This window comes from Rattus norvegicus, chromosome 15 (assembly GCF_021556685.1).
Source record: "Rattus norvegicus strain SHRSP/BbbUtx chromosome 15, alternate assembly SHRSP_T2T, whole genome shotgun sequence".
Taxonomy (NCBI): domain Eukaryota; kingdom Metazoa; phylum Chordata; class Mammalia; order Rodentia; family Muridae; genus Rattus; species Rattus norvegicus.
This window is the reverse complement of record NC_141548.1, coordinates 4,305,504-4,319,234: the sequence shown is the minus strand read 5'-3', so window position 1 is coordinate 4,319,234 and position 13,731 is coordinate 4,305,504.

The window sequence follows — 13,731 nt, the reverse complement described above, 5'->3', positions numbered from 1 at the left end:
CTCCTATCATGCCCAGCAAGCTCTATGCTGCTCTGATTGACTTGCCTTCTCTGACTAAGTTCCCCTTAATTCTCTTTCCATGTCTTAGCTCTCCCTGTTCTCTGTTTTCCCCCTCTCCCTCTTGCAGAGAGTAACCATGACCCGTGCCAACAAAGCTACGACCTGCAGGCACGTACAGGAAGTGAAAACAGAAGGGCACAATGGGAAGAACAAATTCACATACTAGTAACTCTTGCCCGCTTGCACGCATAGATGGACTTTGATGGCTCACTGAATTGCTGGGCAGCAGCATTGAAGAAGGAATGTTAGTTCTTGAGCCGTTATTTTCTCACAGAAGAAACAGAGCGCCAGGCATTTTTCAGGCCGGCTAGAGGGAGTAGAAGGCTCACTAAAGAGTTCTTCAGAAGGTGTCATTACACCCTGATTTGTGTACTGCGGGCTCGTTCTCTCCCACAGCCATCGAGCCCAGCTGTTAAAGGCACTGAGACTATGGAATCATATTGGCTTAAAGAGAGTAGGGAGTAGCATGCAAGACTAACCTTTCTTGAGAAACGGTAGCTAATAGTATTCACCCCTGAATATGTCAGCCTGAGTCTCAGTCTAAGTGAGGCAAAGCAGATTAAGAGTGAGGACCATCTCTTTCCTCAGAGCATAGATTTGTCAGCACGATTCCTCGGGGATAACTGGGGAACCATTTTGGTTACCTTTATGTGCTGGGACCACATAGGTGACAGAAGCAGCTTAGGAGATGAGAGATTTGTTTTGCTTCATGGTCAGGGGATATAGTCCATTGTGATGGGGAAAACACAGTGGCTGAAGTGGCCAGTGCGTGGAGTCAGGAGCTTGCCGTGGGGATTGTTCCCATTTGGTGGATCTTCATGATCCACCTACTTCCAAAACCTCTCATCAGCTGAGAATCGAGATGCTAACATATCAGACTTTGAGGAGGCCTTGAGATACCAGTCATAATGGGTTCATCCTGGCTAGCCAGTGTCTCCATGGCGACTAGTATATAGGAAGCACAGCACACATTAAATCTTTGTTAAGTGAATGAATGAAGAGCCCCAGAAATAACAGAGACCACCTATCGTATTGAGCAAATGACAAAATTTAGCACTGATAAGGGTCATAGCTTCTAGGCTGACAAGATGGCTCGGTGGGCCAAGCACTTGCCATGAGATCCCGACCACCCGAGTTCAATCTCTGGGACTCACATAGAGGTAGAAGAAGAGATCCGGCTCCCAAAAGTTGTCTTCTGATGCTCACACACGCACCGTGGCAGACCTCCCCCACATCCACACACCGCCATTTCAACTGTTATTAATAATAACAAAAGTGCTCCTAGATGTGCTGGTGAGGACAAAGACTTGCTGGGGAGGACCTCTGAGTCCTTTGGGGTGCAGCAATGACGCTGTGGCCATGGCAGCAAGTCACGTCTTTTGATAACTAGACTCTCTCCCTCATCCAAAGGAAATTGCTTCATAACGTGAGGGACTGGCTTCTCCTACTCTTGCCTAGAAAATGGCTCCTCGACAGGGTGCCTTTGAAGACTGAGGGAGGAAAAGCACCCCTGCATGCATGCCTCAGTGCAGTTGATCCTGAGATTACCACTGTGCTTGCATCCATTGACGGGAATAACTCCACACGCATGGATTGTTTGTATAGACATGCTCCGCCGCTGTGAGCTGCTCTCCTCCTGGCATCACTGACTGCAGTCCTCCACATCTTACCTGTACCACAGAGGACGAGACATTCCCAGAGGTGCTGCTGGCTTATTTCAAGAAGGACAAGAAGAATTTGTCTCCTAAGGACCCACTTTAAAGTAAGATCTCCAAAAAGATAACTCAGAAAGGCCAGCCATGCAAACAAAACACAGTTTTATGTGTTCTTATTATAAGAGGGAGAGGGTTGGGGATTTAGCTCAGTGGTAGAGCGCTTGCCTAGCAAGTGCAAGGCCCTGGGTTCAGTGCCCAGCTCCCCCCCCCCCAAAAAAAATAAAGAAAAGAAAAAGAAAAAAAAGTAAAGAGGGAGAAAGGTGAACAGTTGCTTTTAAAATTCAGGACCTCTTCCCATCCAATCCAAAACAATACAACTTTCAAGCGAGAGTCAAAGAAACTGAGGAGGTAAAATAGGCAACAGGTAAGGTGCTCGGAGACAAAAGTGTGTTCACTGAACAGCATTATTTTACTCTTTCAGTGGGGAGGGAGGAAATAAATTCGGTTTAAAAGGGATGGAAATGTTGCCGGAATTAGTCATTTAGTAGCACTTACTCTTTCTCTAAAATTGCATATAATTACACGTTCAAACGTGCAAATACTTATTAAGGATCCTACTAGGAAACGGAATACGGTGCCTGTTTCACGAAGTGTATACAATCAAAGGGAATCAACAAAGAAAACCGTCAGCAGATAAATATATGTACATCGTGTCACATTAAACCCTGTGAAGGAAAATAAGGGTTCAGAAGGGTGGGAACGCATGGTCTATTTTAAGTAAGATGGTTTTCAAAGGATGCTATCCGTGCTGATTATTTTCCTTTGATCTCTCTCTCCCCCCCACTCTTTCTGATTCACTCCTGGTTTTCTTTGCTCTGTCCTCTTCAGAGGACAGGATCTTCAGAATGGGTCTTCAGTCCTGACTATTCTTGTTGCCTCCTGCTCAGACTCAGCTGTCCCTCCTCGCACTGAACATAGCTGTGTGACTGTCAAGGGCAAGCTGCAAATGCACTAGAGCTTGGCCTCTCCGGTCAGCCATTCAGTGAGTCCAGGTGGCATGTGGTAAGGGCACTCAAGAGCAGCTCTGTGGAGAGAGAAAGGCTCCCAGATCTCCTGTCAAGAGCCGGCAGCCACCTGAAGCCTTGCGAGCCACCTTGGGAGTGGCTTACAGACTCTCCAATTAGGGCAAGCTTTCAAATAACAGACATCCTGACTATAATATCACATGACAAGGGGCCGGAAAATACAAAGACTAGCTCCCAAACTCATGACTCACAGAGACTACAAGAAATAGTTAACGTTTATTGTTTCCAGCGGCCATGTGTTGGGGAGAATTCATTCTGCAATAACAATGTATCGCTTGGGCTCTTTCTGCCTCTGCTTCCCATCTGATGGGCTGGAAGTGAGGTCAGCATGTTCCTTACCACACTGCTTTGGTTCTGATTTCCTCCCACAAAAGCCACAAGTCCTCTGAACATGCCTGATGTTTTCAGGACTGCAGCTGTCTGTGCTCCTGCAACACTAACTCCTTCAAGTCAGGTTGTGGCACTGGATCTTACTGTGGTTCCCTTAACCCTCCACACACCGCTGCAACCAGTCCCTTCCCTCCTGCAAAACTTGCCTGCCTTTTGTTTCCAGACTAGCATAAGCGATTGGTAGGGGAGGCTCTCTGCATAGACAACAGGGAGGAAAGTGAGAGAAAGCCTTCTCGTTTCTAGGGCACGGTGTTCAACAAGTGTGTAAAGGCCCTGGGAATGGGCAAAGCTTTCCAAGGAGCGGAGTGAACAGTGGGGAAGGAATACGGAGTAGGAGAGCTCTAGGGTGTGGTGTGGCATGGGGAGGTTGTCAGGAGCCACATTTGAATGGGTTTTGTGGTTGGTGCACAGCAGTGGGGTAGAGTGAGGAATAGGCTGACCGGCATTGCAGGGTCTGAACTGCCTGATAAGACCAGAGAGAAGATTTCACAAAGGGAAACTGGAACTAAAACCTGAAGTTTCCCCCACGCCACCCCCGTGGGTTTTGTTTTGTTTTTGAGATGGGGTTCCTCTGTGTAGCCCTGGCTGTCTTGGAATGCTCTGTAGAATGGGCTACCCTCAAACTCAAAGATCTGCCTGCCTCTGCTTCCCCAGTGCTGGGATTAAAGGCTTGTGCCACCACCAGCACTGGGCTACATGTTTGTTTGTTTAGAAAGATTGTTAGAGCATGGTTCAGGATGACATGGAGGAGAAAGCCAGTGTATATTTTCAAATAAAGGTTGTGAGAATTTGCTGCTAGGTTGGACACGAGAGAAAGAAGGAGAGGAGGAAGAAAGGTTTAAAGTGAGCGGTGGATGTTAGAGCCGTGTACAGGGATGAGAACAGAGGGGTAAAACGGGGCAGTCTGCAGAGAGGAGGAGAAAGTCAGCAATTTCCTCATCTCTGCTTGTACAGGAAAAGAACAACCTGTTTCGTATTTTAAAAGGAAGACTTTATTTTACGAGAAAAAAAAGCTTTTACAGCCACACCAACACTCTATTCCTATCTTGGCTTGTTCCGGTGTTGCCAATAAAAGACTTTTAAAAGCAAATAGTGCTTCCTCAATTTTGCGTGACAGTCTTCCTCGAAAAGTCACACCAGTGAACCTAGAAGGGAAATCTGTGCCTGAGGGGGGTCCAGACCCCTCTTTGTTACCAAACAGGTACCTGCCAGTAAGTGGATTCTGTCAAGGTTTCCTCATTGAAGACTCTAATGACCAGGCGTATGAAAAACACGTCACAATACTTAGCCAAATCCACTTTGAATCTGAAAGCCGATTAATTTCAACTACTAAACAAGTGCGACAGGAAACAGGACTCAACGGACACTTCTGCTTTTCTCCAGACAACACCCTGAGCTCTGTCTCCACTGCAGCCATACTGCACAGAGGCAGAGTCTTCTTCTACAACAAGGATACCTGAATTTCCCTGCAGACTGCTCACTTCAGGCAGCCTGGGGGTTAGAAGACTTCCTTTATCTGACTTGACCTGTCAGAGCCCTGGGTCCTGTGCAGCAGAGAAAGAGAAACCCTCTACTCTGTGTGGCATGTGCCACAAGCTCAGTAACTTCCGGCTTCATGATGACGGCGCCTGCACAGGCCTGTCTCAAGGCCAGAGTTTGAGACCTTCTTCTCTTTTCTTTCTTTTCTTTCCCTTCCTTCCTTTCGTTTTCTTTTGGTTTGCCGTTTTTCCAGAATGACCTTTGTCTAAAAATTCTGTAAGCTTACAACAAGGGACACAGCCCACTGTGATAAATGGACTTTTCCCTTCCCCCACATCTCTGGTTACCACGGCAACGCGGATGACTGATTTCCTGGTTGCCATGTAAATGCAGTGGGATCCCAGCCTGCTCTACCACACAAAGACGTCAGTAAGAAAATCTAGGAAACAAAACCGAACAAAAATCATATTCCAAAAGACAATTGCGTTGCCAGTGTTCTTGCCTCACACAAAGGGAGAGGGGAAGAAGCAGACATAGTTAGAAGTAGCGCTCCTTCCGAGGTGGAGAAGTGGGTAGCTCCCACACTGTTGGGAAGGCTGGGAGAGAAAGGGGGAAATCCCCAGCAGTTGGCATGGTGACAGGAAGACAGATGCTTTTCTCAGGTGGCTGGAGCCCACCAGCAATCAGACCCACCCAGAGGAAATCTGAAAGATTTAGTCGGCTTGGACTCAAAGCCAAACAAAAGGATAGGTCCTGTGGGTCCTTTAGACAATGCCTTTGCTTATATAATTAAAAAAAAAAATGAGCGGAGATTCCAAATGCTTTCATTTCATGTTTGGTCACGTGGAGTTTTTATTTCTGCCCAATAATTTTGTAAAATTAACGAGAAAATAGTAACTGCTTTTCTCCCTTTTGTCGATTGGTCAATCTGGATTTCTGCAATTACCAGAGCCTGAACATTTATCTTGTGCTTAGTAAACCCATAGTGCGCTTGTTTGAGAGAACAATGCAAAATATATTTCGTAATATTCTAATTATGAAAAAAATATCCTAAAATTATTGATAATCTCTCTGGGCTGTCCACCATTAGATTTCAGAGATACATGATTTAACATCTTTTTCCTTCTTTTCTGTAAAATATCCTCCTGCCTTTTGACAGATGCTTTCCGCGTTTTTAAGAGTTAACTTGGTAGACTTTTCCTAGGTTTGCTAAAATGCACACAGAGAAACTGCAGGGGCCACAGCATCCTTTCTAATCAGAGCCAATGGAGCAATGAGTTCCAACTTTTCCCTTTTTTAAGATACTGGTGCCTGAGCCACGGTGCCCAGATAGAACTTACAGCCACGAGACTAGAGATACAAACACACTAGTTCCTTACAGCGGCATTCCCTGCATTCTTTCTAGTATTCATCCTAAAGTCACCCTGTCCCAAACTGAATCACTCGACGTCACATGGTGTGGTGGTTTGAGTAAAATTATCCCCCCCTTACGCTCAAATGTTTGAATGCTTGACCCCGGGTGGGTGGAAGGAACTGTTAGGGAAGCATGTGAAAACTGCTAGCTAAGGTCAAAGTCCACCATTGACCAGATAGCCTCCTAGGGCTCTACACATAACCAGAGACTCCCTTCTTTAACAGAGTTTCTCCTTCTGTGTTCTTGTGGGAATTCTAAGTGCAGACGCTGGCCTCTACCTGAGGAGTGTTGCGTAGCCTCAATCACTTTATAAGACCAATTTCCTTTCTCCTGACAAAACCTGTTCAGCCAACACCTGAGATTCCTGAAGTGCTTCATCCTGCTAATGAGGTGTGTCAGGTGCTCTAAGCCCTCAGCCGATGACCTTTGCCCATCTTGGATGCCCCGCCCTCAGGCCCCCATAACCTTATAAGCCTTGTATCACAGTAAGCAAAGTTGATCTGCCTACTGACAGTGTTCTGCTGTGGTCATTCACCTAATGCACTCACAGGGCTTCGGAACCACTTGCTGACCGTCTCTGCTTCCACTGCCCTTGTGGACCAAATCGGCCTACTGGGAGACCCACAGGGAAGGATTGACAGGTATGGCCTTGTAGAAGGAGGTATATCACTGAGAGTAGCCTTTGAAATTTTAGAGGCCCGGAGTCTCCCTCTCTGCCTGCCGGTTGTGCGACAAGATGTAAGCTCTTAGCTTACTGTCCCAGCACTGTGCCTGCCTGTCTGCTATCATGCACCCACCGTGGTCACGGATGCTAAGCCCCTAATAAACTCTTCCATAGGTTGCCTTGGTCACGGTGTCTCATTGCAGTAATGCTAAAGTAACTAAGATATATTAGGTGCAAGGTTGGGGTAGGAAACGAAGAGCTTTAATAATTTTGTGAGATTCTGTTGTGGAGTACCTATCAGATTTACTTAGTGCAGGGTCTGTCAAGGCTAGTTGATATTCTGATGGCTATGATGACGCGCTGAGAGAGAAACCTAGAGAACACAGCGTCTCTCAAATATACTTGACCACTGAACAGTCTTCCAAGAATATCGCCCATGTTTTCAGATCACATTTTGAGAAACATGGGGCCAGACTGTCTCTAAAAAGCCAATATAAAGATAGGTGAATTTTTATTTGTGGTTAAAGTAGTACAATTTTTAAGATCCCTAATTGGTCCCATAGGTAAATTACTGAGAGAGCCAAAAGGGAAAAGAAAACAATAAAGAAAGAACCCGCAGTATTAATCTCCACAGTAGATAAGATACCTGGTATGCTATTTTAAACGTTAAGTACATGAGCATGCATTTTCATTTGCAAGATTCTCTTATACTTTCTATAGTTCTGATAAGTGAGATTCTCTAGCAATAAAATCCACTAGAGGTCCAGTTTGTCTTTTGAAGACATGATGGGAAGGGCCAGTAGGGAGTGAGTAGCGTTGGAGCATGAAGTGGTGCCTCTAGTTTGGGGTCAGCTAGAAGGTGTAGTTGATTGTCCTTGGAAGGAGTTAGTGAACGTTGGGAAGGGTTTGTAGTATATGTGTGAGTATGTATGCACGTGTGCGTGATGTGTTTTTGCACAAGGAGGCTGAAGGCTGATGTGAGGAGTCTTCCTCTATGATTCCCCAACTTGATTTTTGAGGTGGAACTCCCCCATTGGCCAGCCATCAAGCCTCTAAGACAGTGTTTCTTAACGTTCCTAGTGCTGCAACCCTTTAATGCTCCTCATTTGTGGTGACTCCCAACAGTAACGTTATTCTCATTGCTACTTCATAACTGTAATCAAACTAATGTTATGAATTGTAATATAGATATCTGATATTTCCAGTGGTTTAGGCAACCCCTGTGAAAGGATCATTCAATCCTCACAGGGGTTGAAATCCGCAGGTGAAGAACCCTGGCTCTGGTATCTTCCCAGCTCTGCTTTCCAGTGCTGGGTGTTTCTTTGCCCGCTTGCTTTGCGTGGGTAGTGCTACGTACAGATCTAAACTCCAGAAACCCTGCGTGCTCACGTTCTTTGAGCCATCTCCCCAGACTGAACAGGAGACTTTTTCTTGGCCAGTGCTGTCTTTGATAGAGATTTCAGACCTCCACATGTTGTTTGCTCATTATAGGAGAATCTTCCTGAGCCCAGCTTTGGAGAAGGGCCTTTGCAGCAGCCTTTCCACCACTAAAGGCAGTGAAGAAATCAGGAGTCAGGGAACCCCCTTCTCTTCCTCTCCTACTTTGCACACCACGAGCAAGAAGGGGGCAGTGTCACAGGGTAGATCTGCCACTCAGTAGCCTTCCCTGAAGAGGAGAGAGACGAGCCAACTATGCAATAGTTTACAAGACCAACGTGTTTTCCCAAATGCAACTGACTGAAGACTTATGACTTAGAACAAAATGTTGTTGTAGGAGCCTGCTGCCCAGAGAGACAAAAGAACAGATGAGAAACACAGTCGGTAGCAGCCATTAGCAAGTTAAAATTAGTCCCTGTGTTTACCTCAATGGGTTGAATGTCTTCAGTCAAACCAACTGAATAGCTGAGGACAGCCATATAAGCACTGTGGAGGAGCTCGGAGGGTGGAAGGGAAGGGAGGGCATACAAGGAGGTCAATTTACTTTGTCTGGGTTACCAAGAGAATCTGAACCACAGAGAAAACTAAGGTGGTGGAAGAAAAGGGAGGCTGTGTGGGTTAGCGAAACTAGTGGGTTAGAGGCATGAGGTAGGACAGGACATGGCTGACTGTGTGGGAGGAAAGATTTGGCAGCATGGAAGTGAAAGGCTGGAGTATGTCGATTGGATCACACTGTAGATGGAAGAGGTGGGTCGAGGTTGACGAGAAGTGTTTTTTATGATGCTTCAGTCAACGCAGAAAGAAGAGTCATGGAAGACAGTAATCCCGGGCACTGGATGTTGGCAATTCCTCTAGGCTGTGCCTAGCAACAGCTTGTGAAGCTGACTGCCAGGTGTGAGCCAACCAGGCATGTAAGAACTGCTCAGCTACCCCAGTGCGCTCTCTCTCTCTCTCTCTCTCTCTCTCTCTCTCTCTCTCTCTCTCTCTCATCCCTGGCTGGCCACTTTCTCTCTTTTCTCTGCCTCTACCCTTTTCCAGGTCCCCTTCCCTTACCCCAAAAATCTTCCCTGTGCATTAGGCCTGCGATATGGTGGTGATTCCTCAGGGGAACACCTAGGCTAGGTGAACAACTCAGGGGAACAACTGCCACATTATACCCCTGTCTTATAACACACGACACTGACATGCCCAGGTTAATCTTCAAAAAGACCATCCCGTGACAAGGAAGAGGAGACAAAAATGACCGCACTCTACATACTTGAATATTTCCGAAGGATTTTATGGTCAGGTGTTCGGGGATATGAGACAAGGCCTAGGGAATAAAACAATAAAGAGGCCAGGGTTCATTCAATCCATTCAGCAATTATTCATTACATTAACATTATTCTTCCTCTCTCTCTCTCTCAGCCCTGAAGACCTCCCCTTCCCTATGACTTGGAGAAAGGAATGTGTTGATTAAAAGAACCTGAAATAGTCCAGCTTATTGCAACTTAATTGGATGGTTGGTCTCTTCCTCTCCATGATGATACCGGTGGGTCTTTAGCAGCCGCATCGCAGCCTGTGACCTTTGTGACGACAAGATTACTTAGCGGTAGAGTTTTCCAGAGGGGGGAGAAACTCTTTTTTTTCCCCCTTTAATTGTAGTAAGTGGTTGTCCTTTGTGAAAACAGGTCAAGCACAGAGCAGCATAAACCAAATCACCTCGGTGTTAAAGAATGTCGTGTCTGCCATTCTGGCAGCACCTCAGAGAAGCCGCTCCCAGCTTGCAACATAAGTGCCCAGCCCCTCAGCTTTTGTGCTGCACAGGGCCCCACAGCCGCTGCAGATGAAATTCTGCCTGCCAATCACAGATTCAATCATTGGTGGGCACAACGTGGACACAATGAGATGTTCTAGTCTCCGGAGAAAGCCTTGTGCTCGCTCCTTTGACAAAAATAACACATTAAAATTGGGTTTTCAGAAAACGTACTGCAAGACAGGCACTTTAAATGAAAAGATTCTAATTGCACCTTTCTTTCACGGACCCCCGTGTCTAGACTAGATATTATCGGGCCAGTCATCCCGGGTCTGAATCAGCTCCCTGTGTTCAGGCTCTAAAAGTATTTTTCCCCAAACCTTGCTTTCATTAAGGTTTGGAAATAAGCATGACATCACAGTTGTCATCTAGGTTAGACAAGAAGGAGGCTTTTAAGACAATAGGAAAACAGTGCGCCGTGGGCTGAGCACATCCTTAAAAGGGATGTTCAGAACCCCATCCTGTTTTAATTGGTGGCATTGCCAACATCACTCTGTGTGAACAGTTAACTCATGTTAAAGGTTATACTAATTTTTCCTTCATGCTCTCCTGCAAACAATTTATTCTTTCTTGATAGCCTTTTCATTTTCTTCAGGCTGCCATTAAGGTCTCACTTGGGGCAATCAGAAGCCGAGGCAGGAGAACTGAAAGTCTGGGGCTAGCCTGGGCTATGTAGCAAGACTCCCTGTAAAACAGAACAGAACCTCAGCTGTCATTACACAGCCCTGAAGTCCAGTCTTCCACAGTCTCCATGCCTACATCTACACGCCATAGATCATGTCTGGCTTTCATTAGAACTTACCGATTCCTACAGAGGGGGTTTCTCATCGGCCTCTCCTCTCCCGCTACTTCATTCCTTCCCCATGTTTTGTCGTTACCTCTTAAGAGTTGTGTTGAAACATCATTGTGGGCTCTATAAAGCAGTCTACTCCATCACCTATGGAAGGCTGGCCTGCTTCTCGACCGCCACCTTCTTGCCTGCAAAGTGCTCAGGCCAATACTGCCTCCCTCAGAGGACCACATGAACTGCAGCAGAAAGGTACCAGGCTTGCCCTTCTGGGAGAACTTCTGACCATAGGCTTTCCCACCTTAGAGCCAAATATCTGAATGCCCTAGAGAGAAATCTTACAGGACAGACTCCTGGGTATCTATCTCTCCAGTGGTTTCTGGGTGACATTTAAGATCCTTTGCATGAAGTGTTTTCATGTGGTGGTGGAGTTTCTCCTTTGGTGCTGACCCTGTGTAAATCTTCATACAGAGCTATTCATGCGTGCTTCCGGAGTGAAGCAAGTGTTTTCCTGACCCTCAGTGTGTGTATCTGTTACATCTTCTCTCGGGGCAAAGGGATGCAGATGTTTATACTGAACCCGTTTGCTGTGGTTCAAGTAAGAGATGGTGTCATGGGACTTCATACATGTAGTTACTGGTATACCTTGCTTTAAGGCTTAGGATGCTGTGGGTAGAAGAGAAGGAGATATCTGTCTGCATAATATAACTAAAGAATATTGAAGTATGAAGCAAAGGTGTCTTGTGGCCTGTAATGTAAGAGGTGTCATCTACAGTCCTCTGAGAGCTTGAGGCACTCTTCTGGCTGTTTGTAGGGCAGACAGATTAAGGTAGCGTTCATTTCTCTTTACCGCTCTCAACTCTCAATGTCTAGGGTGGTGAGACGAGGGACATCACAGACAGCAAAATGAAGGAGCTAGTCTTAAAGCGTAGAGAGTTTCAGGAGAATGGGACCCAGCGGGAGGGGGCATTGCGGAGAAGAGAACATCCTCAGAAACCTCTGACCTGGAAAACTTAGGCTGCACCCAGAGAGCAGATTTAAGCCTGTCCCCAACTGAATGGCTGAAGCTCCTGCTGCTGATTTTCTGTTGAGTTCGGATTCTGTAGAGAAGGGTCCACAGAGGTCCTGGGAGGTACCACAGAGATACTAAAGCACAGATAGAAACAAGGTTTCTTCACAATAAGGAATCATAGCAGTTTGGATGAGAATGACCCCCCATAGCCTAACATATTTGAATATTTTGTCCCCAGTTGGTGGAACTTTTTTTTTAAATCAAATTTATCATTTGGTAAGAATTGAGGGACGTGGACTTGTTGGAGAAAGTGTGTCGCTAGAGGTGGTCTTTGAGGTTTCAAAAACCAATGCTATTCCCAGTTAGCTCCCTCCCTCTCTTCCTCTTCTTCCCCCCCCCCCCATGTCTCCCGCTTATTGATCAGATGTAAGCTCTTACCTACAGCTCCAGTGCCATGCCTGCCTGTCTGCCACCATGGTCCTCACCAAGATGGGTGTGGACTCACCCTCTGAAATTATAAGCAAGCTCCCAGTGTAAATGCTTTCTTGTTTTGTAAGTTGCCTTGGTCGTAGCGTCTCTTCAGAGCAATAGAAAAATTAGAAGGGGTAAAAATCATTTTTGAGGTAAAGCAGAGAACAAAATGTAGTGCCTAAACGTCTAAACTGAAGTAAAGGTTTTCAGGTCTCCAGCTCCCATGGAAACGCACAGCTATTGCTGTAGCTGCCCGGGTAGAATACTGATTTCAACAGAGAAGAGGGACTCACCTTTGCCAACAACAACATTCTAATGCTTCTAATGGTTGCACCACAACTAGTTAAGCAAAGAGTGACCCTGCCGGAGTGGCCAGTCACTGACTAACGTTCCAGGTCTGCTGGAGCACCTCCCCTAGGACAGAGGAAAAGGACGCACGTGTGAAGTCAGATGTGAACCAGCACACATACTGACTCCACTTAATAGATTATGGAAGGAGCAGTGTGAATGCCACAGTAACCAAGAGGCAGAGGCAGGCAGATCTTTGTGAGTTTGAGGCCAGCCTGGTTCAAAGTGAGTTCCAGGACAGCCAAGGCTGTTACACAGAGAAACCCTGTCCTGAAAGACAAAAGTTTTATAAATAACTTAATAAATAAATAAGGCTGTCCTGGTGGAGGGGATGCAGCGAGCCAGGGTAAGGGTAAGAGCTAGGGAGAGCTATCCCTGCCGCTCATCTGCTATGAGGTAGAAAGGGCACAAGGATGACGCCCTCCCTTGTTCCCGCCCCTTGCCACCTGCGTAGTCAGGAAGGATTGCTGGCCCTGACTCTCTCCAGCTGTAGCACTTGGGAGAAAGGCCCTGCTCCTCCCCTGGGCTCAGCCAGCCCTGAGGTCGGGAGAGCAGGAGAGTAGGCCCAGCCCCTCACAGGCTGCAGCGCTTGGGAGAGTGGGCCCTGAGTCTTGACTGGGCAGCACTGGTCCTGGTTCTGGTGAGCCAGCTCTCAGGGCAGGAAAGCAGAGAAGCTGCCCTACCGTCTGCCGATGGTGGCATTGGATGGGCTAACTGGAGGAGCGCTAAAGAGTTCACCCTGATGGTGCAGACAAGCAAAACATAGATATAAAATATAAAAAAAAAAAAGAGTTTCCCATTCATGTTTTGGTATGGGAAATAGTATAAAACTTGGTGTTTTTCTTCACATCTGGTTTTACCATCGGTTTGTTTGTCAATGTTAAGACGAGGCCACCTAAATGTAATACTGAAAATATTTCACCGAGTTTGTAAGTACTAACTTTTCATGATGGGTTAGCATCAATTTTTTTTTTCTTTAACTGAAAGCCAAAGGCTACGTTGGGAAAATGCTGCAAGGGTTCTTCTTGGCGCTTGCCTAACAGATGGGTCTGTTACAGTGAGCAGAGAATGGGAAAAGGTTAGGAGAAGGAGGTCAGCATTGTTAGACTTCAGTCAGGTTGCAAAACCACTGGT